The following is a 27,853-nucleotide window of genomic DNA, read 5'->3' on the forward strand; positions in this document are numbered from 1 at the left end:
AGCTGCCAGTTTTTCAAACATCAGTACGTTTCAGTTTTCTCATCTGGAAAATAGGATAATAATGTTAATGATAATAACCTAATGTCTCTTAGGGTGGTTGTGATATTAGGTAAGAGAAGCGCCCACAGGGAGCACTCCATAGAGACGTTTTATCACCATTGACATTTGCAGAGCGGATGACTTGGAGCCCTTTCTGCTTCTCCTTGTCCATCCCACCCATCCTTCTTTCCAACCAGTCATCAAATCCTATTGAGATTTGCTTAAAGATATCTTCCAAATCCATCCTGTCCCTTCCATCCATGCTTGAACTACCTGGCTTGGTTCACACATCATATCCCTCGGACTATTCAGGGACCCTGACTGGTTTCCCTCCCCTGGAGGAACATTAGCTTCACTTATCACAACTGAGTCAAGGAGCCCTGGGGAAAACTGGGGTTTACTTAGCAGAAGAAAGAGAAATGGATGCTGAATGAAAACCACAGGTGTCTCCTCTCCATAGATCAGGCTTCACATTATGCCCAAAGGCACATGCAGTGGTCTTTCAGCTGTCTTTCTTTTTTGAAGTCACTAAATTAATCCTTTCTTAAAAAAAATACTCATTTATTCTTTAAACTTATTTATTTTTCATTGGGCAATAATTGGTTTACAATCCTGTGTTGGTTTCTGCCATACATCAACATGAATCAGCCATAGGTATACAGATGTCCCCTCCCTCCCACCTCCTACCCCATCTGACCCCTCTAGATTGATACAGTAAATTTCCACTGTCGAACTAATTTTGCGTATGGTAATGTATATATTTCCATGCTGCTCTCTCCATTCATCCCGCCCTTCCCTTCCCTCCCTGTGTCCACAAGTCAGTTCTCTATGTCTGCATCTTCATTGCTGCCCTGCAGATAAGCTCATCAGCACCATCTTTCCAGATTACATATATACATATATATATGTTAATATATGATATTTGTTTTTCTGACTTACTTCACTCTATGTAATAGGCTCTAGGTTCATCCACATCATTAGAATTGAGTCAAATGTGTTCCTTTTTATGGCTTTTAATAGTCTATTGTGCTTATGTGCCAAAATTTCTTTATCCATCCGTCTGCCCATGGATGTCTAGGTTGATTCCATGTCCTAGCTGTTGTTTACACATGGTGCAGCAGTGCACACTGGGCTGTGTGTGTTGCAATTATGGTTCCCTCAGAGTGTGTGCCCAGCGGTGGGATTAGTGGCTCACATAGTAGTTACCAACTCTGAATATTCACTGGAAGGACTGATGCTGAAGCTGAAGCTCCAACACTTGACCACCCGATGCAAAGAGCCGACTCACTGGAAAAGACCCTGACGTTGGGAAAGACTGCAGGCAAAAGGAAAAGGAGGTGACAGAGGATGAGATGTTAGATAGCATCAGTGACCCAGTGGACATGAATTGGAACAAACTCCAGGAGATGGTGAAGGACAGGGAAGCCTGGTATGCTGCAGTCCTTGGAGTTGCAAAGATCTGGTCACAAATGAGCCACTAAACAGCAACAATAACGATGGTAGTTTTAGTCCTAGTCTTTTAAGGAATCCCCATACTGTTCTCCTCAGTGGTTGTATCAATCTGTATCCCCAGCTGGAGTGCAAGAGGGCTCCCTTTTCTCCATACTCTCTCCAGCAATTATTGTTTGTAAATTTTTTGATGGTGGCCATTCTGAGTGGTGTGAGGTAATATCTCATGGTTGTTTTGATTTGCATTTCTCTAATAATGAGGATGTTGAGTGTCTTTTCATGTTTATTAGCCATCAGTATGTCTTCTTTGGAGAAATGTCTGTTTAGGTCTTTTGCCCACTTTTTGATTGGGTTTCAGCTATCTCTTGATGGACAATAAAGCACCCCAAAGCATAGTGTCTGAAATACAGGGATCTATAGTTTCTCAAGAGGCTGTGACTTCCCCAGGCAGTTCCCCTGCTGGCCTCACCTAGGGTTGCCTGTGGGACTGCACTCAGATGGCTCCTTGGGGTCATACTGCCCTCTTCCTCCACATACTCTCCCATCACTCAGCAGCTCCCTTCAGCTGCTTCATCTCAGGGTGATCTTCCCGCAGCAGGGAGGAGTCACTTGTACCACACTGATGGCACTGGTGCAACCAAGTCACAAGAACAGCTCAGACAGAAGGAGGGGGAAACAGCCTCCACCTCTTGAAACAAGGAGTGGCAAAAACAAAAAAATCTATTTTTAATCCACAGAGTCTATTTCAATCCTCAAAAGTGAAGATGGGATTGGAGGTGATCTAGATTTAGCTCGACAGCTGAGAGTCTCTGCCACTTTCCTGCCCAGGATTGCATGCCCACTCCTCAGTTTCAGCCTTTTTTTTCTTTTCTTTTCTTTTTTTTTTTTTGGAGTTTGGGGGTGTGGCTGTGACATCTTGAGGGGGCTGGGGTGCTGGGTCTGGCCCGGATGAAGAAATCACAGAAGTGAGGCATTTGGCCCCCAGGCTCTGAGCCCTTGATGGCAGGAGCGGGGACAATAGTCCTCATTCATCCCAGCGCTGGGCCCAGGGAGCTGGGACTGGGACCATGCAGACCCCAGTTCACATCCTGCCGCTGTCACTTGTATGAGTGAAAGCTTCCCTTGTGGCTCAGCCGGTAAAGAATCCGCCTGCAACGCGGGAGAGCTGGGTTCAATCCCTGGGTTGGGAAGATCCCCTGGAGAAGGGAAAGGCTACCCACTCCAGTATTCTGGCCTGGAGAATTCCATAGACTGTATAGTCCATGGGGTCGCCAAGAGTCAGACACGACTGAGTGACTTTCATGTCACTTCCCGCTCACAGCTGACTCCCCAGCACCCAGGGTAGCTCCTGACGGGTAGTCAGTGTTCCATAACTGTTTGCTGGATCAATGAACAAACCTCTCTGAGCCTTATTTTCTTCATCTGAAAAGCTGTGATAACAACAGGGACAGCTGGTGCAGTCAGGGTGATGATGTCAAGCCTCAGCTCTTCTTCACAGGCTGGGCGGCCCTGCGTAGTCTCACACCGTGGGCCCCCAGCCTCTCTCCACACCAAGGCCCATGGCTCTCTGCACTCCAGTCACCAGAGCTGCATTCCCGTTTCTCAGACTCACCTGTCTCCTCGTCTCAGGCCTTTGCACGTGCTGTTCTCTGTGTCAGGTGGACTTTTCTCTCTGTCTCCACTGAACTAGCTATTTCTCCCTTTCCGGTCCCATTAGGAGTTCCTGAGCTCAGCCCCTCCTGGCCCTCTGCACCAGGCTGGATCCCCCATTCCGGTCCCATTAGGAGTTCCTGAGTTCAGCCCCTCCTGGCCCTCTGCACCAGGCTGGATCCCCCATTCCAGTCCCATTAGGAGTTCCTGAGCTCAGCCCCTCCTGGCCCTCTGCACCAGGCTGGATCCCCCATTCCAGTCCCATTAGGAGTTCCTGAGCTCAGCCCCTCCTGGCCCTCTGCACCAGGCTGGATCCCCCATTCCGGTCCCATTAGGAGTTCCTGAGTTCAGCCCCTCCTGGCCCTCTGCACCAGGCTGGATCCCCCATTCCGGTCCCATTAGCAGTGCCTGAGCTCAGCCCCTCCTGGCCCTCTGCACCAGGCTGGATCCCCCATTCCGGTCCCATTAGGAGTTCCTGAGCTCAGCCCCTCCTGGCCCTCTGCACCAGGCTGGATCCCCCATTCCGGTTCCATTAGCAGTGCCTGAGCTCAGCCCCTCCTGGCCCTCTGCACCAGGCTGGATCCCCCATTCCGGTCCCATTAGGAGTTCCTGAGCTCAGCCCCTCCTGGCCCTCTGCACCAGGCTGGATCCCCCATTCCGGTCCCATTAGGAGTTCCTGAGCTCAGCCCCTCCTGGCCCTGTGCACCAGGCTGGATCCCCCATTCCAGTCCCATTAGCAGTTCCTGAGCTCAGCCCCTCCTGGCCCTCTGCACCAGGCTGGATCCCCCATTCCGGTTCCATTAGCAGTTCCTGAGCTCAGCCCCTCCTGGCCCTCTGCACCAGGCTGGATCCCCCATTCCGGTTCCATTAGCAGTTCCTGAGCTCAGCCCCTCCTGGCCCTGTGCACCAGGCTGGATCCTCTCATTGCTTGGTTTCAGGGCACTGTGTGCTTTTTCTGCCTGGCTCTCCTCAGAGGTGGTATTAGTCAGGGTTCTCCAGAGAACAGACCCTCCAGAAACAGAATACACACATGCACACAGGCACACAGACACACAACACTCACACTCAACCTATCTATACGGACATACACTCATATCTGTATCTATGTATACACACATACAACATGTGGTGTGCTGTGTTAGTCCCTGAGTCGTGTCTGACGCTTTGTGGCCCTGCCAGGCTCCTCTGTCCATGAGGATTCTCCAGGCAAGAATAGTGGAGTGGGTTGCCATGCCCTCTTCCAGGGGATCTTCCCAATCCAGGGATCAAACCCAAGTCTCCCGCATTGCAGGCGGATTCTTTACTGTCTCAGCCACCAGGGAAGCCTACACATAACATATCTATACACACATACACATACATACAAAACACACACCCAACGTATCTGTTTGTATGTCTATACGCACTTACACGTAATACACACACTCAACATGCCTACATGTGTATCTTTGTGTATCTTTATCTATATATACAAAGAGATTGATTTATTATAAGGAATTGATTCCACAATTATGGAGGCAGAGAAGTACCATGATCTGTTATCTGTAAATTGGAGACGCAGGGAAGCCAGTGGTGTAATTCCAGTCTGAGTCCCAAGGCCTGAGAACCAGGATAATCAATGGTGCAAGTCTCAGTCAGAGGGCAAGAGAATATTGGCGTCCCCACTCAGGAGTCAGGCAGAAAGACAGCATTCTCCTTTCCTCTGCCTTTGTATTTTCTTTAGACCTTCAACCGATTGGGTGAGGCCTACCTTCAAGGAGGAGGACAATCTGCTGGACTCAGCCTACTGACTCACAGGCTGATACCATACAGCAGCACCCTCACAGACACACCTAGAAATCATGATTAACCAAATATCTAGTCTCTCTGTGGCCAGGTCAAGTTGACATATAACTTCAACCATCACAGAGACTGAAGCTACGGTTTGCTTATTACTGTTTGGTTAATGTCGGGCTGCCCAGCCTGTCCTGTTTTGCAAGACTAGCGATGGGGTTGGTTTGGTCCATAGTGTAAATCCAGAGCTTAGCTCAGTACCTGGCACACAGTAGGTGTGTGACACATGCTGGGACTGGAAGATCAAGGGGTGGGTAAATACATGATTGCCTGGGGTGGTGCTTTTGTGCCAGAAAAGCATTTAGCCAGTATTAAGAATTTTTTTAAGTGAATGAATGAATGAGCTAGTGGATGGCTGGAACTAATCTGTGCACTAATTTGTGGGAGAGGACAGAATCAGAAATGCAATTACAAAGCAATGAGCAAATGTCAGAAAAATTTAAGCAAATCACGGCCACAGTTCCCCAGCTGTCTTTCTCATTGTTCTTAAAATAAGAGAATTTTTGCTGGTGGGGGTTGGGGATAAATTTTAAAAGCCACATGAATGATGAGCAGCGACCCCAAGAGCTGGCATACCAGGAGGAGAGGCCAAAACTGTCAATGACTTCACAATGAGCTGCCCATGCCCCCAGTGCCACAAAGCAGACAGTGCTTCCCTCAAGCCATCCCCGCCCCATGGAGCCAAAAATGCACCAAGGTCGTGTCTGTAGCTGACCTCGGTTCCCAGTTCCTGCCTGGGCGTTCTTGGGGATGCACTTTTAAAACTCAACCCGGATGCTGTAAAAGGACAGCAGGGCGGATGCTCCTCTCATACTTTCCCCAGCATCACAGCTGGGGACCAGCAGGTGCTTCCACAGGGCATGTGCCCACACCAGAAGCCACTCATGGGCCAGGGTGGGACTTGAACCCTACTGCAGCATGTCAGAGTTGCAAAGAGCCTCAGAAGCCTTCAGTCTGCTCCTCCCTTTAAGCAGGCAGGAAGCTCAGGCCCAGAGAGGAAATCTGGATGACCAAGATAACAGCAATTTAAGTCAGCCATGTCATGCCAAGGCGTAACGGAGCCTGAGGCAAAAGCAGACACCCATAAACCCGATCCTGCTTTTATTGTAAAATTCGGTATTTTGTTCATCATGATTTTTGCATTAACTTTGATGTCGGAAAATATTGCATTAAGACATTACTTATCTTGATTAAAGTTTTTTTTTTACATCCCTTTAAATTCTGCTCCAGATGCAAGGGCCTCGAGTCAGTATAGAAGTATAGCAGGAGTCAGGGTAGCATCCTGGATTTGTATTTCTTGTTGGGAAGCCCACCACCCTTTCTCAGTCACTTCTGGAAAGGAACTGGCTCAGTCACTTCTGGAAGGAACTGGCTTTGTGGGCAGGCCCATGTGGACTCCACTCCCACCGCTAGCATCACCCCTAACCCCACTTGGGTGACCATGGGCTGGCCACTGAATTTCTCTGAGTTTCTAGCTTCTCCTCCTGAAAACTGGGCAGTTCCTCATTTATCCAGTTGACTTTTCTCTTTTCCCAAGCATCCACCATGTGCCTGGCTCTAAGCCCACTCCTAGGCATGTACAGAGACTGCCTGAGGATCTGAGACCTCAGTGCCCGGCCCTGGGCATGCACAGAGACTCGCTGACTATCCGAGACCACACAGAAATTGCTTAGGGCAGAGCCTGAAGACAGGGGCTCCAGTCAATATTATCATCTCCTTTTTTTCCTTTTGAGACCAGTCAATAAAGGACTGATGTTGAAGCTGAAACTCCAATACTTTGGCCACCTGATATGAAGAGCTGACTCATTTGAAAAGACCCTGATATTGGGAAAGATTGAAGGCACGAGGATAAGGAGATGACAGAGGATGAGATGGTTGGATGGCATTACCAACTCAATGGACATGAGTTTGGGTAAACTCCGGGAGGTAGTGATGGACAGGGAGGCCTGGCATGCTGCGGTTCATGGGGTCACAGAGAGTGGGACACGACTGAGTGACTGAACTGAACTGAACTGAATAGCTATTTAATGTATAATATCCCAAAGGCCAGCCCAGATGCTCTGAGCCTACTTCCAAGAGGTTCTAGCTCCCAAGATCTGACCTCTGCCTGTGCCGCTCTCCCGCTCCCCCACCCCCTCACCCCACTACCCCACCCTCCATTCCAGCTGCATTCCCGGACCTCTGGGCCTGAGATAAGGCCGCTGTCTCCTCTTCCTTTCTCTTCTGTCTGGCCTGGTCAAGCTAGCTTATATGGTCTTAGTTTTCTGTGTTTATAGTGACGTGGGTAGGGGACGTGAGCAGGGGGACGGCAGACTGGCCTGGAGCTCCTGGGCCAGTGGAAGACACTGGCCACAGGGGGCATTTAGCGCTCGGCCCCCGCTGGTTGTAATTCTGGAGGCAGCCGAGCTGCTTGGGATCAGGTCCCCCGGCTGTGATGACAGGCCTTCAGCAGGCACTATAATTGCAGTTAAAACCACCCATTTTCCTCCTGGCAAGCTCTAGTTAAAGAGGTGCTAGCGGGCAGCCTGCTTGTCTGCAGCGAGGCTGATCAAAGGGCTGAAGGCATCTGTTTTGTCTCTGTTTTCTTTCACCACCCCCCTGTCCTTTGAAAAAAAAATAGTTAAAAAGTAATTTATGAAAATGAATACCTGTCCTCCTCCGGAGGCTAAAAGGCAGCCACATATTAGAGATATTCAATGTGCTTTGGGTGTTTTTTACACTTCGGTCAGTTTTATAATGAGAAAATTGGAGCTAGAGAATGCTCCTGATATGTCCGCTCCCATTGAAACCTCTCGGCAGGGTTTTTATAATATAAGGCTTGACTCTTTACACCCTGAGGATTTCCTGAGGAAGATTAAACTCTCCCACCTCCAGCCTGTGATGGGCGATGGTGTCCTGACTGGTCTGTAACCCCCTAGGCCTCCCCACTTGCCTCTCCCAGTTTCCCTAGAGCCCAGAGAAGAGGTTGTACTGGACAAGGTTGTCCAGGTCTCCAGCCTCTGCCTGTTCTCAAGGGTCCACACTTTAGAAATTTCTCTTCATCTGACTGCACACAAATAGGTTTTCCATGTAGAAATACATATACCCCTCCCTTGCACATTTTTTTTTTCCTCTTTGGCTTACAAAGAGGATAAAGGCACTCACACGTGAGAAGAAAATATCCTGAGCAGAAAGAGGACGAAAAACTTGCTTGGGACTCTCAGGAAATGGGGCACATTTAAGCAAACTGTGAGAGAATCATTCATTGAAAGAACAAAACAAAAACACGTGTAATGTCTTGAAAGAGGTCTCATCAGCCACGCTTCACACGGCATGCAGTTCTGTGGCTTTGGTGAGAAACTCTAGCTCATTTGCACAGTCATTTACATGTAAAAGCAACACTCAGCCGTCCAGGAGCTGGGAATACAGAGCGGTCCAGAACTGCCCGTCACCATGTCTGAAGGGTTCACATGGTAACTTAGAAGCTCCCTGTCCATGATTCTTTCTCGTCTCCATGTGCCAAGATTCTGCCAAACCCTCAGGAGATACCTGATAAGGACAAGTTGTGCCCTGTTGGATTTCTGGCCTGACACAATTAAGGGTTAATTCTTCACCCTCCTTGCTACCATCTTTCTTGCTCTCAGAGTCCCTCTGAAAACTCAAAGGAATCTGCACATGTATGTGTACAGAAAATTTATAGTTTTTGGAGTATTTTCATAGCCTTTGTTGCACTAGAATTCCCACCATGATACCCTGAAAGAGGCATTACTGTTCCCATTTTACAGATGGGGATAATCAGGGCTCGGAGGGAAGGTGCCTCTTGAGGTTACAGGGCTAGAAAATTACAGGATCTTTATCTGAATGCCTCTAAAAGAAGCCTCCCCACCACAGCCAGCTTCAGAAGTTTGCCAATGAAACAACCCAGGGCTCGACATCTGACCGAGCCTGGCTGGAAACCGAGGCTGATCTTGGACAGGTCACTTTCCTGCCTGTGTCAGGGTTTGGAAGGCCCACAGTAATCAGGAATCTGGTAAAGTGAAGGCACTCTCTTTGATGAGGTTTGGCTCAAGGGGCAAAGCTGCCCATTCTTGGGTCCTCCAGGCCCTGCCTGGACCCCGTGACGTTCCCTTCCCTCCCCCTGGGTCTGAAGGCAAGGCTTGAAAAGTAGAATGAATCGTTCATGCCTGTGGGCATGGAGATGCCCAGACTCTGATCCCTTCCTGACTTCATGCTTGCTCCCTCCCGGCAGGCCTGGTGGCTCATTAGCATAACTCAGCTGCCCATTTGCACAGGCTATGCGAACATTCTTTCTGGTTCCCAAACACCCCGGGGAAAGTAACACTGCTGTCCCCACTGGTCAGTGATTCCGTTACATACGCCAGAACGCCCCTACATGTGGTATGGGCGAGCCGATGGAAGCATTTTCTTCAAATGAGCTTTCATTCTCTTCCAGAATGAACTCCCTGGCGTGTCAGCTTTCTATTCATTAGACTCTGGGCTTCTGCCTAGGAAAGTTGAGCTGGATTGAATGGAGACAACCTCCCGCCTCACACGCAACCCTGACTCGGGTGGGTTACGGGCCACCTCCCCTGCCCTTTCTCAGCATGTGAACAAAGACCTGCAGGTTGATTAGATGTTCAAGCACAATCCCTGGTCATGGGTCAGTCTTACCTGTAATGGGAGGAAGAAACCTGATCAGCTACTATATGCCAAGTACTGCACTTAGCAGTTTGGACGGTAATGATTACACAGTGACAGGCAATGTGTATTTAGTGTGTACTATAGACCAGATCTTGAGGCAAATATTTTCCATGCATTATATCTCATTCAAGGTTGGGAATTACCCTGAGATCTATACTATTGCTGCCCACACGTTTTAGGTGAGGATACAGACAGAATACCTTCCCCAGGATCTCAGTTAATAAGCAATGAGGCAGGCATGCACACTTAGCTGTGTGTGGCTCAAAATCTGAACCTTTTTCAATACCAAATAATGTGACCTTCATAATAGCTCATGAGGATGAGGTTGCTAATTCCATTCGATAAATGAGAAGGATGAAGGCATGGAAATGGCATGTAATTTGGGCATCTCTCCAGAGGTCATGTGTCTGTTGAGTGGGAAGGCTAGGATTTGAGTTCAGAAAGCCTGACTCGAAAGCGACATACTCAAACTAGGCTTTAAAGCCACACCAGATCCTCTAATACCTCATTCCTTGGAGGCTAGATGCCCTTTGTGAGAGCTAGGTGGCAAGTTTCTATTCATCCCTCAAGACCCAGTCCAAATGCACCCTCCTAAGGAAGGACTTCTCAAATTATTCCAGTCACATCAGTGCTTCCTTCTCTGTGCACTTACAGAACCAGTGCGGTATCCCCAGTTTTCCCTTTCAATTTGCCTCTGTCTCTCTCACCAAACAGTAGCTCCTTCGTGATGGAGTCCAAATCCTGTTTGTCTGCGTATCCTTCAATGTGTCACAACATAAGATATCTCAGTAGTAGCAGAGGGTAGAGAATGGCTCATTTCTTTCAGCTATCTTGAGATCTTCAAACATATCACTGGATGTTTTGTATCCACATAGCATATTTAATAAATATAGATCAGGGTCACACAATGTGATGGCTGATAGCACGTCTGTCCGGGACTCAATCATCCACCCTATTAGGTAGGAGTGTCACTTAAGCTGATCCAATCAATGTTATTCCCTGGGAATTTTTCTCCTGGAATCATGGGGAAGAAGAGTTTTCTTTGTGCTTCAAGTCATAGAGCTAGAAAATTGTGAACCCGTGAAGGGCAGCAATGGTGTCCAGCACTTGTGGGAAGCCTGCCTTCTCTGGGAGGTGGGATGGAAAGAGAGACAGAGAGAGGGAGAGAGAGAGGCCTTCCAGCCATCCTCAAAGTCGACTCAACACTTGTGCTCTTTGAAGTTTGATGAAATGAAACAAATAATTTCCCTTTTACTCTTAAGCTACTTTTTGAGAGGTTTCCATCACTTGCAAATGTTCCTGGGTGATGAATATATGTATATTATGGGGGTATATATACATTTTAATGAATTATAGTGTCAAATTTTTATATAAAAGATAAATTAAAAACTATGAAATAATGCTCAAAACTAGACCCAGTGGCATAAAATCATATAGTTCTTATTGCACGCCTTCCCCTCTGTAAATACGTGCCCTGGAAAGAAAGGTCCTCTCTCCTGATGTGGTCAATGTATGTGCCCCAAACTGATGGAAACAGTGTGGATTTCAAGGTTTTCTTAACCATCACAACCAAGGGAATCTACTTTTCTGAAGACAAGGTTTTTGAGAAGTGATGGTATACTACTTCTTCTGACAGAAGACTTACAGGAAAATTGAAGACCACCAACAGAAAAGCAGATGGATGGAGAAAGTCATCTATGATGCTGAATACACAAAGACATTTTTTATTGTTATTTATAGGTATTTAGGGCTTCCCTTGTGGCTCAGCTGCTAAAGAGTCCGCCTGCAATTCGGAAGACCCGGGTTCAATCCCTGGATAGAGAAGATCCTCTGGAGAAGGGAAAGGCCACCCACTCCAGTATTCTGGTCTGGAGAATTCCGCGGACTGTATAGAAAGAGTTGGACACGACTGAGCCACTTTCACGTTACTTTCAGGGCTTCCCTGGGGGCTCAGACAGTAAAGAATCTGCCAGCAATGTGGGAGACCCAGGTTTGATCCCTGGACTGGGAAGATCCCCCGGAGAAGGGAATGGCTACCCACTCCAGTATTCTGGCCTGGAGAATTCCACGGACAGAGGAGCCTGGTGGGCTACGGTCCATGGGGTCACAAAGAGTCAGACATGACTTATGGGAATTTAAAGAATCTTAAAGAGGAGTGTTGATCCTTCCTGATCTTACCTTACTTGCCGACTTCACACCCAATAAGATCAACCTCCACACATGGTTATAGATTGTTTCTTAATCTATAATTGTTTCTTATTTGTCCAGGAAACACTATGCGCTACCTCTTGGCCCATCTACTCTCCATCAGAACAACTCCTGTCCCGTGTTTGTCCATAACTTTTTGTTCACTTGTCGTAGTACAATGAATGTACTATGCAGGACATCACTTGCTAAGCCATCAGCTAAGTATCTGCTACACAGTTGGCTTCTTCGGCCCCAACATGGATCAGAAGTGGCTCCTGACCTCCAGGAGGGCATAACCTCTAGAGAGAAATAGAAGAGGAACTAGAGTATCATGTGCTTTGACAGAGGGCTCTATAAAGGGTGGTCCAAGCACAGAGGAGGGGTTTCACTACCATTAGCAGCAGGTCAGGAGAGTTCATTAAACTCTGCAGCTTTAATCCTGGCTTTGGCGTATGTTAGGAGTTCACCAAGTAGTGAGAGAAGAAAAGCATCCTAAAGCTACATTCGAGTATTTTTCAATTCAGCTTTAAGAATCATGTCCCCAGATGTGTACCTTGCTGTAAAGAGTATCTTTTTTTTTCCTTACAAAAAACTTATGGAAGAGGGAAGAATTTATATCTCACTTGGAGATTTGTCTGGGCCTTTTCCTAACCTATACAACTGCCTCCTGAGGGAAGGAAAATCCAGTAAAAATATCTTATGTCTAAAAGCCACAAAAATATGCAGAGCAGGAGCTAACTTTGACATATAAATATATTAAATAAATGCATTCACAGCTCAATTTCCTCACCCTCTGAGTGCCAGTAATTTATTCAGACAGCTTCAGCTGAAACCATTTCTCACTTGATACAATAATCTGGAAAGGTGTGGTCAACTTTTGTTCATTCGACAGGGCTTTGTCCTTTTCTTGCCAAGAAAGCATTCCATCCCGGGATGTCTGGCTTCTCTGAGCTGAGGTGGGTGGGGAATGGACCCAATCCTCTCTGGCAGGAGAGTCAAGCGTTTTGTGCTTCGAGACTTTCTCTTTCAGTTCAGTTTTGATTGATGTGTCCAGCACCTTAGAACCTAAGTAAGACTTTCATCATCGTTTACAACGACCCAGGGAGACGGGCTTTGTGGTGCATCCTCTCTGATAGCTGAGGAATCTGAAGCTCAGAAAGTGAAGAAGAGCAGAAGGGAAAGGAAGACTTAATGAGCACTTACTTTTGAAGGTACTTTTCACCTGTGAGATCTAATTTAAGTCCTCCACACAATCCTAAGAGGGAGGAATTATGAGCCCATTTTAGAGCCAAGAAACTGAGACTCTGGGTGGGGAAATAACTGTTAGAAATCACCAAGGCCTCCATGTGACCCAGGTCCCTTACCAAGGCCCTCTTACCTGAAATCAAATCCTAGCCTCTGAAGCCTAGGATACCATCATGGAGCCTCTGAAAGGCTGTCCTGGGGACCTACTGAGTGCCTGACAGTTAGAAGGTTATGAACAAAGGTGAGACACGGATCTTGCCTCCTAGCTGAGAGGCTCAGCAAAATCCCGGAGAGGTGGCCTCCCCTGGGCACTCAAAGAGGCCGCTCTCCAGCCTGTCAGAGGGTAGGTGATCCTGTAAGCAGATTAAGCCTCTGGCAGGAAGGCGCAACCTGCTCAACTTTTCCATTCCCGGACAGAGTTCAGCCGGGGCCCCAGCAGCACTTAACCCCCGGGTCAAGTGAACTTGCTGAGTTTCAAAGGCAGATTGGGCTGAAACGTGCCCGCTTTGATAAGGAGGTTTAAGGCGTGGGTCTGGAACAGCATCCCCCACATCCCTCCCCCCACCACCCCCACCTCGCCCCACCCCCACACCATCCTTGTTCTAAAAGCCAGCTTCTAACAGTCTCCATCCCATGCATAATCCACTTGTTACTTAATCACGAAATATAAAAGGTGGCATTTGGTTACAGAACCGGTTGGGATTCAGAGCAACAGAGGCCCATTAAGCTCTCTCAGAGGCCCCTCTTTTCTCCCCGGTGCAATGACCACGCCCTAAACCCCCCTCCCTGCAGCCTCCCTCCACAGGGCAGACCAGGAAACGAGCTGAGGAAAGACGTCAAGGTTTGCTGGTGTCCCGGTAACAGACAGAGTCCTGCCTTCATGCCTCTCTATTGCCAAAGCCCATGGTTTTGCCTTTTTTTTCAACTTCATTGAGGCTTGAATAAAGTTAATGATTTACAATCATTATATATATTTAGGTGTACAACATGATGCTTTGATGTATCAATCCATTGTGAAATGATTCCCTCAATCCAACTAATTGAACTTTCTGTCACCTCATGTAGTAACCTTTTTCTGGTGAGTGGTGAAAACATTTAAGATCTCCTCTCTAAGCAAATTTCAAGGACACGATACATTGTTATTAACTATAGTCACCATGCTATATGCCAAATCGGGAGAATTTATTCATATTGTAATTGAAAGTTTATATCCTTTGATCAACACTTCCTTCCCTGACTCCTGGCAACCACCATTCTGCTCTCTGCTTCTATGAGTTGGATTTTTTTAGATTCCACATATGAGTGAGATGGTGCAGTATTTGTCTTTCTCTGTCTCCATGCTTTTTTCTACTGATCTCCCTTAGTTTATTTAAAGCTTCAGCCAAATTTTTAAAAGTCATAAAAATTCTAATTAAAAATGTGGAAGTAAAGATGCCACTAACTGAACACAGTCTCTTTTCATTTGTTCTGGCTCATATACAAAACTGATCCAATAATTGAATGGAAGGGTGATGGATGGATGAGGGCTGGCTGGCTGCATGGGTGATGGATGGATGGATGAATAGATGGTAGGCAGATGGATGAGTACTGGATGGATGCAATAGATGGATGGGCTGATTAAATAAGTTTTTTTCCTTTGTATCAAGGACTTCTCCTAATCTAATCTGTCTCTCATTTGGACCATATTTTACAAACACATTGTATGTCCCCCAGTACCCATCTCCATTCTCTCTCTACTAGACTGATAGTAAACAAGGATTGAGGAGACCATCTTCCCAGGGTTCTGGACTACAGTGTGCCTAAGGTTAGACAGGAGGGCTGAAAACAGTGGTGTCCTGAGTCAGAGCCCACTCAGAACTACTCTGTTATGTCATAGAATAGATAGCTAAAGCTGGATGAAGAGGCTCCCCGGAAAGTGGCTGTTCCCAATGCCGTAGGGCTACTGCTCCTGGACCAGGAAAGAGGTGCAAGCCTGCTCCCACTACCTCTCTTAGAGACCACAAGTTAGGAGAACGTGAATCCTGTAGAGTCATCTTGGTCATTAAGAACCAGCCTTTCATCAGTTGAAGACTGTCTCCAAAAGCAGCAGGGCAGATGGGTACAGAGGAAAGAGCACTTGTTTAGGCGTCAGCAGGACTTGCATTGTGCCCTAACTTTATCTCTGACCCTGGGAAAATTTCTTAACCTTGCTGTGTCTCAGTTTCATCTATAAGTCAAGATTGGAGACAGTACCTACATCAGGGTTGTTGGAGCTAGAGGGAGTCGGGGAGGGGGTGACGGTCAGGGGCTGCACTGCGGAAAATGGGCAAATTGCTTGGCACAGAGCTGGGAAAATACCACACGGGTGTAGATGCTCAATAGATGTTAGTCTCCCCACCCCTGCATCTCTGGTCTTTGCAGCTGACTTCTGGAATATAGAAATGGGAATAGATCTTTGTGTAACTGTGTTCTGAGTTTCCTATTTTCTTACACACTGTAATGGGAATTTGACGAGTTTAGTCTTGGCATAGATTTCACTTGTTAGGTCTTGCTTGTCTAAATCTGAAGTCTCTCAGTGGAGATAGTTGGAAAGGCCTTGAGCTTCAAATTGTTTAGAATATGATTGTGAATTCACTCCCATTTCCCACAATGATACAAAAAGTTGGTTTTCTTCTTCCTATTCCACTGACTCGGCGAAGATGTGATCCTCTAAAATAACAGTCCCAGCCCAGGAAAAGGGAATATTCCACAGTCTCCATCTGCAGTGTGTCAGGAAAGGAAAGGAAAAATAAAGAAAGCTTTAACAATTTGCCATATTGTATGCTTTGGAAGAGCCTGGTAAACTTTCTAGCAAATTGCTTCTAATTATAGGAAACCTGTCTTTTGCTTCAGGAAACACTCGGCAGCGTCATTCCAGTCCTCAGTTCTTGGCAGAAGCAGACGTTTCTCCCATTATTATTTTAGTTGGCTTGAGCAATTGACAATGCATTTATCAAATGGGGCATGGAACTGCCTCCATGGATACTGCCCTAGAGAGGGCGGAGCTTTGGAGCCCAGTGAAATGGGCCAACAGTTGACATGGTCTTGATGCGTTTCCAGAACCCATGTCAGCCCATCAACAGTGATGACCTGTCTTATAATCAATTTCTATTTAAGAAGTTGCAGAATGCATAAGTGCTTATTTTCTCAAAACCTACAGAAATAAGTATAGTAAAATATCAAATTTCTACATCCTCTCTTCCCCAAGCCTGTATCCATCCCCAGGATAGCTTACTACTCCTTTGGTTTTTTCCTAACCCTGTTCATGCCTTTCAAGAGTCTTCTGCTTAATTGCTCCATTTGGGTACAGCATCTGGTCCCAACCTCCCAGGGACCTCTTCAGATACTTCTCCTTAATCTTTCACTTTGCAATGTGTACGTAGTTTTAAAAATACTTCTATAAATTGGATTATGCATTTAGTGATACAGCTTGGTTTCTTCACTTAACAGTACATTTTTATTCAGAGATCATCGCTGACAGTGCCTACAGATGGACTTCCTTCATTTAATGGTTACGCAATAGTCTACAGTAGCTGTCATAAAGACCTAATGCCAGTCACAGTCATAATTCTTACTTTTCCAGTAGGCGTCTTTAAGAAAGTAAAAAGAAATTGGTGATATTAATTTTAATTCCCACACATCATCAACATTTGTCTATGAAGGTCATATTTACTGTGATATTATGATGTAATGGGAATCTTGGAATTTGTTGGCTCTTATTTCTGGGAGTCCCCAAGGGGTGATTCACTTGTTCTTGACAGCCGCTAAATATCATTCCCTCCCTTCTTCCTCTCTTTTCTCTGTTCCCACTGGTTACCATCAACCACCTAAAACCACCTGATAGAATCTCCCCGTGGCTCCTGTGCATCAGGAGAACATGAATGTTCACATCAAGGACGTAATCATTGGAAGCTCCCAGAGTTTTCAGTTCTTGGGGTGCTGGAGTGGTGGTGATTTCTGTGCAGAGCTGTGGGACACTCTTCATGAACACCCCAATGCATTTTGTTAACTGAACTCCAAAGCAGAGTTGCACAGAACATTTCTAGAATAGATCTTTCAGTTTATTTTATGACCTTTCTCCCAAAGGTCTCCAGGCCAGTCCAGAAAACCATGGGGAAGGCAAACACTGCTTTATCCTTATCCACCCTACCCTAATGGCCCATCTCCTAACAAAAATGTCCATTTCTCAGTGTCCCCAAAGTTGCCTCCCACATGCATAAGTGTAAGCAGTAATTTGGAAAAGGATCAGGAGCAGAGTAGCTATGGAAAGCTGTGATTAATTAACCCCAGCTAAGATAGTCCAAAATTCGATGACTCATTCATTTATTCACACAATCATTCATTCTGTAAGAGTTCAGCGTCTATTCTGCCCCAGGACTTTTTGTGGATTCAAGGAATGTCTGATTCCTGCTTTCTAAGAGTTTACAGTCTTAGGGATAAGACGAACAGAGAGATCAGCCAGTGCAAGATACGTGGTAAGTGTTGGGCTAACGTTCAACACAAAAAATTGGGCAACCAAGGTTTTTTCTGTAAAGAATGAGCCAACCTGGGCTGGGAGAGTGGATGGTGGTTAGTTAGGAATACAGCCATCATGTGAAGTGCGTAAGATCAGTAGGAGTTGGCCAGGTGGACATACGTGAGAAGAGCCCTGTAGGAAGAGGGAACAGTGAGAGAAAGCTCAGAGGTGGCAGGGGGACCAGATGATTTCTGAGACCACCGAAGTGTGACAGTGTGGAGGGCGGGATGAAGAAGAGTGACTTTTGCTGGAGAAGCAGAGGAACCAGCCCAACTGAATCCTTTCCAGCCACCAACTCAGATTCAAAACATGTCCAGAATGAAATTTACCATCCTCTCTCCAAAGCCTCCTTCCATCAGGTGTTGTCGCAATTGTTCGGTACTCTCTCCACCATCCAAGTGAGGAACCTTGATCATCCAATGACCCTCCAGTACAACGTCCCACTTTCATCCCAACTGTTATGGGGTTGCTGTGGCAACCTCCAGACTCGTCACTTCCTCATGTTTCCTCTTGTCCGTTCCCCACACTGCAATCAGTGACCATTCCAAAGTGATAAGCTGACTATGCCACTTGTTGTAGAGCTTCCACTGGTTCTCATTTTCCTCAAGATCACGAATTAAAAAAAATTTTTTTTGATCACCAGTTTTATTGAAAGACAAGAGTAGGGGGTGGGCATGGGAAGGAGACTCAGTACTTATCCCTGGTGGCTCAGACAATAAAGAACCTGCCTGCAATGCAGGAGACCCAGATTCGATCCCTGCATTGTGAAGTTTCCCCTGGAGCAGGGGAAGTGGCAACCCACTCCAGTATTCTGGCCTGGAGAATTCCATGGACAGAGGAGCCTGGCTGGCTAAAGTCCATGGGGTCGCAAAGAATCAGACGCGACTGAGTGACTAACACTTTCACTTTCATAGCTGATTCACTTTGTTGTACAGCTGAAATTAACCCAACATTGTAAAGTGATTATACTCCAATAATAAAATAGAATAATAATTTTAAAAAAAGAAAGAGAAGAGCGGAGCCCCTCTCCTATCCTGGTCCTGGAAGATTGGGCCTCAGTCTCTGAACATCCAGGTGTCCTGTAGCCAGAGAGCAAAAATCTGTTTAAAGACCTGATAACGAATTAACTTTCTGTTATAGAATAATCTCCACTTTCCTCTATTCTTCTAATCACCCAGCCTTAGCAAGCTATCCCATCTCCTAACAGACAGAACTTCATATTTCCATCCTGTTCTTTCTGCCTGAAATTTTTATTCACCTGTGCAACCAGGCTAATTTTTCATTTTTTTAGGACTTAGATAAAAAATGTTCTGCTTTCTTTACCCCAGTCCATCTCTTCTACCCACATAGGATAAAATAATTGGCTCTCCATCTGTGTTTTCAAACACTATTGTTCTGTAACCAGTCCTTAATATATTATACTGTGATTCCATGATGGCTTGTACAACTCAAGAATATCTCTCTCTGGGGACATACTGGTCCAATTTCAACATAGGCTCAGGTCCTGAAAAGGCAGAGTCTTGCAATCCACAAGTAATGAAGCATTTTGAAAGTCTTTGTTGAGCTCTTCCATGGGAATGGCAAAGAGGAGGATGGATTCTCACTAGTATACACCTTTGAAATTCTCTTCCAGCTGTTGGCTCTCTCAATATCTTTCTGTCAACAGTTCGTCTAAAACTAACTCACTCATTCTTTCTCTCTCTCAAATTCTAACTCTCTGAAGCTAACCTTGACTCCTGTCTTCTATGCTTATTACTGCCTCCTCATCAAGGCCCCCGAGTTGCACACAACAAGGGCACCATTCCTGCCCTAGCCTTTGGAGTGGTACTTCTAAGATTGCTACTTTCATAGAATATCAAGCAAATGATGCTCCCTGAATTTTTGTGATGAGTAAATATGTTCCTTATCTTTCTCTGAGCTTATTTTATATACATTAACTTTGTATCTCTGGCTTATTTTATTTTCTCTACACTCTCCCTTAGCTGGTCTCTGGATGCTGACTCAGCAAGCAAAGATCTTTCCCACGACAGCCATGGGAAAAAGCAGAAGCTCATGAATACTCATGCAATTATTATTGTTCTTCCTGTGACATCCGTTTTCAAGTCAGTCTTCCTCAGCAAATGGTGAGCTCCTCTAGGTCATGGGCTGTATTTTATTTAGCTGGGAGCCTACCAAGGGTTCCAGAGCGTGTAGACTCTCAATTATTGAACCAAAGACTTTTAAAGAGAAATACACATGTAAATGCTTAAATGGCCACTTGCAAAAATAAAAGTAGTACTAACATTCTACCTTATTCTCTTTCAAGGGTAAACTTTTTTTTTTTTAGTAATTGGCTTTCAAAATATAGTTTGTATCAGACAAAAGTTTCAAGCACAGAAATTACCCTAACTTTATTCAAGCCTTTCTAGTTTCTTCTATTTCTTTCTTTCATTATTACTTTTTTCTCTTGATTTAGAGCTTGTCATCAGCAATGGAACTGATTGCACTGCTTAGCAGTTTTGCTCTATGGTTTGAGAATCACTGTCCCAGTTTATCTGGAGAAGGATCCTTTTTCTGTTTACGCCCCAGCACACCGTCTGTGTATTACACCGTCTGTGTAGTCAGCAGTGGGACACTTTTCACTTCTGATGCCTGTGGCCACTCCTGGATATTGTCTCCTCGTTAGGAAAATCTCCACTCTCCGTGGTCTTCATGGAGAAGGAAGTGTGGGACTTCTTAGGAAGAAGCAGGTATCTGATCCTCTATGTCTCAAATCTGAGTCACGTTGGGCCCGAGGTCACCATTCAGAGCCCTTGCGGCCTCATGCTCACACACGAGCATACATGAATCCTCAGAGAAAACAGAGCCTCAAGTTGTAAAGAGTGAGGGAAAATGTTTCCTAACTACCAAATAGTTGTACAATACCTTTCTTCCATGCACTTGGTACTTCCTCGTTACTCTTTGGAAGTGAAGTGAAGTCGCTCAGTCATGTCCGACTCTCTGTGACCCCATGGACTGAAGCCTACCAGGCTCCTCTGTCCGTGGGATTCTCCAGGCAAGAATGCTGGAGTGGGCTGCCATTTCCTTCTCCAGGAGATCTTCCCGACCCAGGGACTGAACCCAGGTCTCCTGTGTTATAGGCAGATGCTTTACCTTCTGAGCCACCAGGGAAGCTATGTATCTACCCTCTTCCCGCTTTCAAATTGTGCCCCTTGAGGTCTGCCAAGAATAGGAAAAGAGCCTGTTTTATACCCTCTGACTGACTCTTCCCAGGCACTAAATTTGATTTGAGCCGGGCATTCTGGGAAACATTAACTTCTATTCCTGGCCTTGGTTTCTGTCTGTGGGGACTGGTGAGATGACCCTTTTCTTCCAGACACACTGGGAGATAAAAGCTTTGCTGAGACATGAGAGTGAACGCAAGACAGAGAGGGAAGCAGTGATGAATCTGTGGTGTCCTGGGTTCCCCCCAGGCACCGCAGACGTGATGATGTGTGTGAATTCAGTAGCCAGCACCCAGCATCTACTCAGGAGGGAAAGTTCTCTAGACCCATCACACATGAAAAGAGGGAAGAATCAACAGCAACAGTAACAACAAACCTGGCCCAAGCCATCGGCCTAGGCAAGGCAAGCACCTGTGAAAAACTCAGCCTCTCAGTCCCATAAAAGAAAGACCATAGCCTGCCCTGCTAACCTCACACAGCTGCAGGGGAGTGTGCAGGAGACCCACGTGGGATGAAAATGCATTCTGAATATGGTTCAGTACCCTGTCAGTCCTATGATTTTAAAAAGAAACACAGTCCTAATGAAACATGAGGCCCACAAGATACTAATACAATTGCATTCCAAAAATGAGAGGAAAAAACTCACATCTACATGCAGGCATTCAGCTGGGTCGTTTCACAGCCCACATCTCACTTCATTCTCAGAATGACAGTAAGATGAGGCAACGTTATTTCTGTTTTTCACGGAGAAAGAAAGAGCTTCCGGGAGAAGAGCTAACTCGCCCTATTTCACAGCGCAAGAGGACACGCAGACTCTGAACTGGAAGGTAAGCTCATGGCCAGGCTCCAGGGGCCCTTGCTTCTTTCTACTTCTGCTCAATATCCAGTAACACAAAACTAATCGGAGACACCCAGGGTAGACCCCACTGCACAGGGCACAAACCCCAAGAATCTCAGGCATTAAGAAGCCAGCAGGGAGGCTTCCACAGAAGATTCCAGGATGAGCAAGCCCTAAGCAGTCTGGATTCACATCCAGGAGTAAACAACTGTTTTCTGGCCGTCTTTCCAGATCACGGATTCTGAGCATTGCAGAAAATGAGTCATTTCTGAGTTAATCAGGAGACACTGTTTCTTGAAGCCACCAGGCTCCCCTGGCCTTTGGTGGCGTTCCCTGACGGCAACCCCTATTCATTCTGTGGACTTAGAAGTCCACAGACACTTGACCTTGGCCTTTAGTTTTTAAACTGAAGAAGGAGCTACTTGAGGTTGCTTGGATCCCAAGGAGGGGGCTGCTGGTTTTGGAAACACCTCTCTGTTCTTGGAGAAGACTTTTTTATTTTTAAATGTCCCCTGATAGCAGTTACCAGAATACTGCCAGCTTCCCAGCCCCATTCTGGCAAGAGAGATGAGCTGCCTTGGAGAGACTGTCTGAAGCTTGATGGGGGCGCTGCCTTCTGAAGTTGTTACATCCCCTCAGTCTGTTTTTAGAAGGCTCTCAAAAAGAAGAGATAAACTGCTCGGTGCCCATGATAATGGAACGGGAAGGAGTCTCGCTGCCTGGATCAGGGGGCAGGGGAAGCTTGGGTCTTGGAGATACCGCTGGTTCTACATCAGCACCCACTTCCTGACCCCAGTCCAGCCCTGTGTATGCTAAGTCATTCTCGGAGTAACTAACTCTTTGGGATGTTAATCTGACTGCATCACCCCCTTGTTTCCGAAATTAAGCCAAACTCCTTAGCCTACCCACCAAGACCCTCAGACTCCAGCTCCTTCCAACCTCTCCATCCTTCTTGCCCTCCCCTCTTCCACCCGCTCTCCAGACCTGTAAGTCTGAAATAGTATGTTATGCAGTCACACCCTTACTCAAGGTGTACCCTCCACCTGCAATGACTTTCCCCACCTCCTTGGCCTTGCTAACTTCCCTTTGCCCCCAAGATCTAGTTTAAGCCTGTGCTTGCTCAGCCTACCACTAATGCGGTCACTGCATCCCTTGCCTGTGACCCCACAGCACTCTTTGCTCATCCTATCAGAGCCTTATCACACAACATGGCAATTACTCATCCTCGTGTCTCTTTCCCCATGAGGCAGCGAATGTTATAAGGTAGTGACCGTGTCCCATTCATCATAGCAGCCTCACTACTGCATGGTCCAGTTCTTGCACAAAGTAGACATTTAGTGAACTTGAAAGAGTCAGTAAGAAAGAGAGAATGAAGGAAGAGGGAGGAGGGGTGTGTGCGTGTGTGTGTGTGTGTGTCCCACTCTTTGAGACCCCATGGACTGTAGCTCACCAGGCTCCTCTGTCCACTAGGTTCTCCAGGCTAGAGTACTGGAGTGGGTTTCCATGCTCTCCTCCAGGGGATCTTCTCAACCCAAGGATCGAACTCATGCCTCTCATGGCATCTGCAGTGGCAGGTGGATTCTTTACCACTGTGCCACCTGGGAAGCCCGGGAGGAGGGGTGGGTCCTTCCAAACAAATAAAAGTGTTGTTCCTTATCATCAGAACATCAAGAGCGCTGTAAAGTGCACACTCGGGGCCAGACCAATTGGGGCTGAACTCTGCCATGTCATGTCCCAGCTGTGAGAACCTGGGTGTGTCCCTTAACCTCTGAGTGATTCAACTTCCTCAACTGTAACGTGAGGATGAAAAGGCTTGTGAAGATGGATAAGTCAGTACATGTAGATCACGGAACAGATGCAACAGGGCTTTAGGCAGAGTGAGTAGCCCCAGCTACTCTAACAGTTTATCCTGGACTCAGCTGTTCACAGCCACCTCCTCCACAGCCTCGCAGGCACCCAGGCTCCTTCCACCTCGGTGCTCATCTTCCTCTGGGTCCTGAGATTTCTCCCCCTGCAGCTAGCAGATGAGAAAGAGAGCAAGGATTATCGAGAAAGGGAGGGGAGACACCAGATCACAGTCCAGTGGTTGTAGCTGACCAAAGAGTGACTCAAAGCTCAGCTCTGGGCACTGAGAAGGGAAGGCCGTGGTCACTGGTGGGCAGGAGAGCTCAGTGCTTCAGATGTCACTTGGCATATTGTGAGCTCTCAATAAATGTAGCTGCTGTTATTACAGGGAACGAAATCTCCTGAGAACCATCCTCCGTGATTCTTGATGGATCATGAGGACATTTGTGATGGCCAAGGGCTAGCCCCCATCCCCAAGGAATGGGCTCTGGAATCAATATATTTTGTGGGTCTGTTTCGGAAGGACACCTCACGGCTACTGTCTTTCATCTGCACAGGGGAGATGGTTTTGAGCTTATTGAACCACTCCAGTATTCTTGGGCTTCCCTGGTGGCTCAGCTGGTAAAGAATCCGCCTGCAATGCGGGAGAGCTGGGTTTGATCCCTGGGTTGGGAAGATCCCCTGGAGAAGGGAGAGGCTACCCACTCCAGTGTTCCAGCCTGGAGGATTCCATGGACTGTATGTGTGACCATGGGGTCACAAAGGGGAGGACACAACTGAGCGACTTTCACTTTACTGATGAAGAAACTATCTCAAGAAAGAGGAGCAGCGCACTAGAGCTCCATGGAGGCTCTAATCACACCTGGGCCCAGGACATCTTTCTGGCAATAAACTGTACCTCTGTGCGGCATAGTCACCTCACCTGACTACTCAGGATCCCAGCGTCCACATCTGGAAAACGTCGGAGTGGGAAGGGACCACTGTGGAAAGGATGCTCTCAGGGCTTCTTTCTAGCTTTAAAAAGCTATTTTGTGAAATGAGGTCAATGAAGGGTTTTTACAGGAAGTAAGAATTAGTGGTGATTATATTGTAATTGGAGAAAAAAATGTGATTGGATCCTGTATGTAGTTTTACCTCTATGAAAGGTACAAATCAGCTCTGCCTCTGGGAGAATTGTGCTGCTTTCTACAGGGATCTGGCTATGGTTAACTGTACAGATTTGATCAGAGCAAATATATTTTGTTAAGTATTTTCCCCTAGAAACATTCATGTTTTTACACTGCAATTGCAATTAAGAATAGCTAACACTTAGTTAATTAGCACAAACATACTCAATTGTCAATTGAAATGACTCGGATCCGTGAAAAAAGCAGCAAGCTGAGATGGATTCCATGGGGGTTCAGTTATACAAAGACATGCATGCCTTTCTTTGAAGTTTGCCTCAAGAAGCTTGGGTCTGCTCAACACCCTAGCCTATTGATCTGATCTGGAAGAGCATCTTGATGTCATGAAAAGTTTAATTTGTTTAAAGAATTCCCTGATTCAATTGTTCACCCTTTTGTAAGATTATTAAATATAGTGTGAAATACCGAGGCAATTTGGGCTAAACTTTGGCAGGAGGTTGCAAATAGTAGCTGGCTTGTTTTCAGCTAACTCTTCTGGGACACAAAGAGGTAGAAAAATACAGATACCAAAGCAGACCACTGTATTCCCAAAACTATGCTGTAAACAATGTGTGACCAAAAACTGTCCCCAGTCAAAAGGCCGTGTTTGATCTGACAACTTTCCTGGGGCTCCAGCTTCTAAATGGCTTGAAGATGACTAGTTAGAAGGACCTTGGGGCTGGGTCAGAGGTGACTCAGAGGCTGAGATTATTCAGTTACCCACTTTATGTATTTCATTAATAATTTCTAGAGTTTGAAAGTGTTTATGGAGTGGAAAAAGGAAGAAAGAATAGAAAAAAAGAAAATTAATAACCATCATATGCCTAATTTTTAACTCCCTCGGGAACCTGAACCAATATGACCATCTAGCCAAGGGGGCCCCTCTTCGAACCCCAGGCACTCTCTGTCCTGTCTGGTCCCCACACTCTCCTCAGGCTGTTCTTTATATTTTTTTTCTCCCTTCTTTCTTTCAATACTATTGAGATCTACTCTGTCCCAGGCCTGAGACACTCAACAGAAAAGAAAAAACAGTCCTTCCTTCAAGGAGCCCCAGTCTATCAGGAGAGAGATGAGCAAGTGGACACGTAAGTTCAGCAAGAGTGCAGGGAGTTACGAGGAACACTGGGAGGGCCCAGCTCTGTCTTGGAGAAGATAGAGCTCTTAAAGAAGAAGGGTGATTTTGACACAGAGTTCCCAAAGGATGAGTCACATACAAAATAAAGAAGGGGAAAATGTGTCTAAAAGCAAAGGAAAAAAATGAAAAAGTAGAAATGACATCAAAATCACAAGCACCAGAAGAAAATAAACAGATAAACAGGATATGATCAAAATTTTTAGAATTACACTTCAAAGGACGCCATCAAGAAAATGCAAAGACAATCCACCGAATGGGAGAAAAATTTTGCAAATGACATATCCAATAAGCAACTATTATCTAAACTGTAAGTAACTGTTATAGCTTGATAATAAAAGGACAAATAACAAATAGCTTAAAATGGACAGTAGAGCTGAATAGACACTTCTACAAAGAAGATGAAAAAATAGCCAATGGCACATGAAAAGATGGTCAACATCATTAGCCATCAGGGAAATGTAAATCAAAGCCACAAGATATCACTGTCTATTTACTAGTAGGGCTATAATCAAAAGATCGATGATAACAAAATGGGAGTAAAGGTGTGCAGAAATTGAAACCTTCATATACTGCTGGGGAGACTATAAAATGGTGCAGCCACTTTGGAAACACAAAGTCTGGTGATTTCACACAAAATGTTAAACACAGAGTTATCACACAACCCGGCAATCCCACTCCTGGGTATATACCCAAAAGAAAGGGAAAAATCCCACGCCTAGGTATATACCTGAAAGAAATGAAAACATATGTCCACATGAAAACTTGGCAGGAATGTTCGTAGCAGCTTTATTCATAAGAGACAAAAGGTGTAAACCGTAATGTCCATCAACAGACAAATGGCTAAACATGACGTGATGTGGCCATACAGCTCACCCATGAACACGAATGAAACCCTGACGTAAGCAACAACATGTGTGCACACGGAAAGAGACCAGCAGGGGATCGTATATCGTATGATTCCACTTATGGGAAAGGCTACCACAGAAAAATCTAGACAGGAAGGAGATTAGTAATTGTCAGGGGCGGGGCTGGGGTTGATAAGAAGATTGGGGAGTGATGGCTACAAAGTGCAAACTTTCTTTGGGGGGCAAGTTTTCTACACTTGATTGTGATTTTGAATGCAGGTGAGGATACTGAAAGCCGCTGAATTATACACAGTTTAAAGAAGGATTTGTACGATGTGCAAATTATAGATCAACTACATTGTGACGTGGAGGAGGCAATGGCACCCCACTCCAGTATTCTTGCCTGGAAAATCCCATGGACAGAGAAGCGTGGCAGGCTACAGTCCACGGGGGTCACAAAGAGCTGGACACGACTTCATGACTAAACAACACCAACAATGTTGTTACAAAACAAAATAAAATTATAACTCTTATAACTTGCATTTTATCCAGAAGGCTGTAGACAGTAAGGGTTACCAGTGCCTATTCCAAAAGCAACCTGCTGAGATTTGAATTCCTGTGACCCAGGATAGTCACATAATCTCTTAGGCTTCAATTTCCTTGTCTGTAAAATGGGGGATAAATGAGAGAATGAATAAAAAGGGCTGAGTACTATGCCTGGCTTCTAGTACATGCTCAGTCATGTGAGCTATAATTCTCATAGCCAACTGATAGGTTGAAAGAGTGATACCCCTTGAGAAGAGTTCCAGGTGGGTTGTAAAGAAAGAAAAGATGTATTAGAAAAAAATATTTTTTGGCTTGTCTTCATGAGAGTTATAAAGAAATCTATAAATTTGGAAACACTAAATGTGGACAATAACATTTATTTTAAAATGAGAGTTTTCCGTTGGAGGAGGAAATGGCAACCCACTCCAGTATTCTTGCCTGGAGAATTCCATGGACAGAGAAACCTGGCAGGCTACACAGTCCACAGGGCTGCAAAGAATTGGACATGCAAGGAGATCCACTCACTCACTCAGAGCTCATGTGAAGTCACACATTCATCCATTGGGAGCACAAAACTAGGAGGCAGGGTGGTGCCAAAATGATGCCTGACTGACGGTGTTAGCAGGGAAGAAAAGCAGCTACCCGGAGTATAAAGACCACA

This window comes from Ovis canadensis, chromosome 16, assembly GCF_042477335.2.
Source record: "Ovis canadensis isolate MfBH-ARS-UI-01 breed Bighorn chromosome 16, ARS-UI_OviCan_v2, whole genome shotgun sequence".
Taxonomy (NCBI): Eukaryota; Metazoa; Chordata; class Mammalia; order Artiodactyla; family Bovidae; genus Ovis; species Ovis canadensis.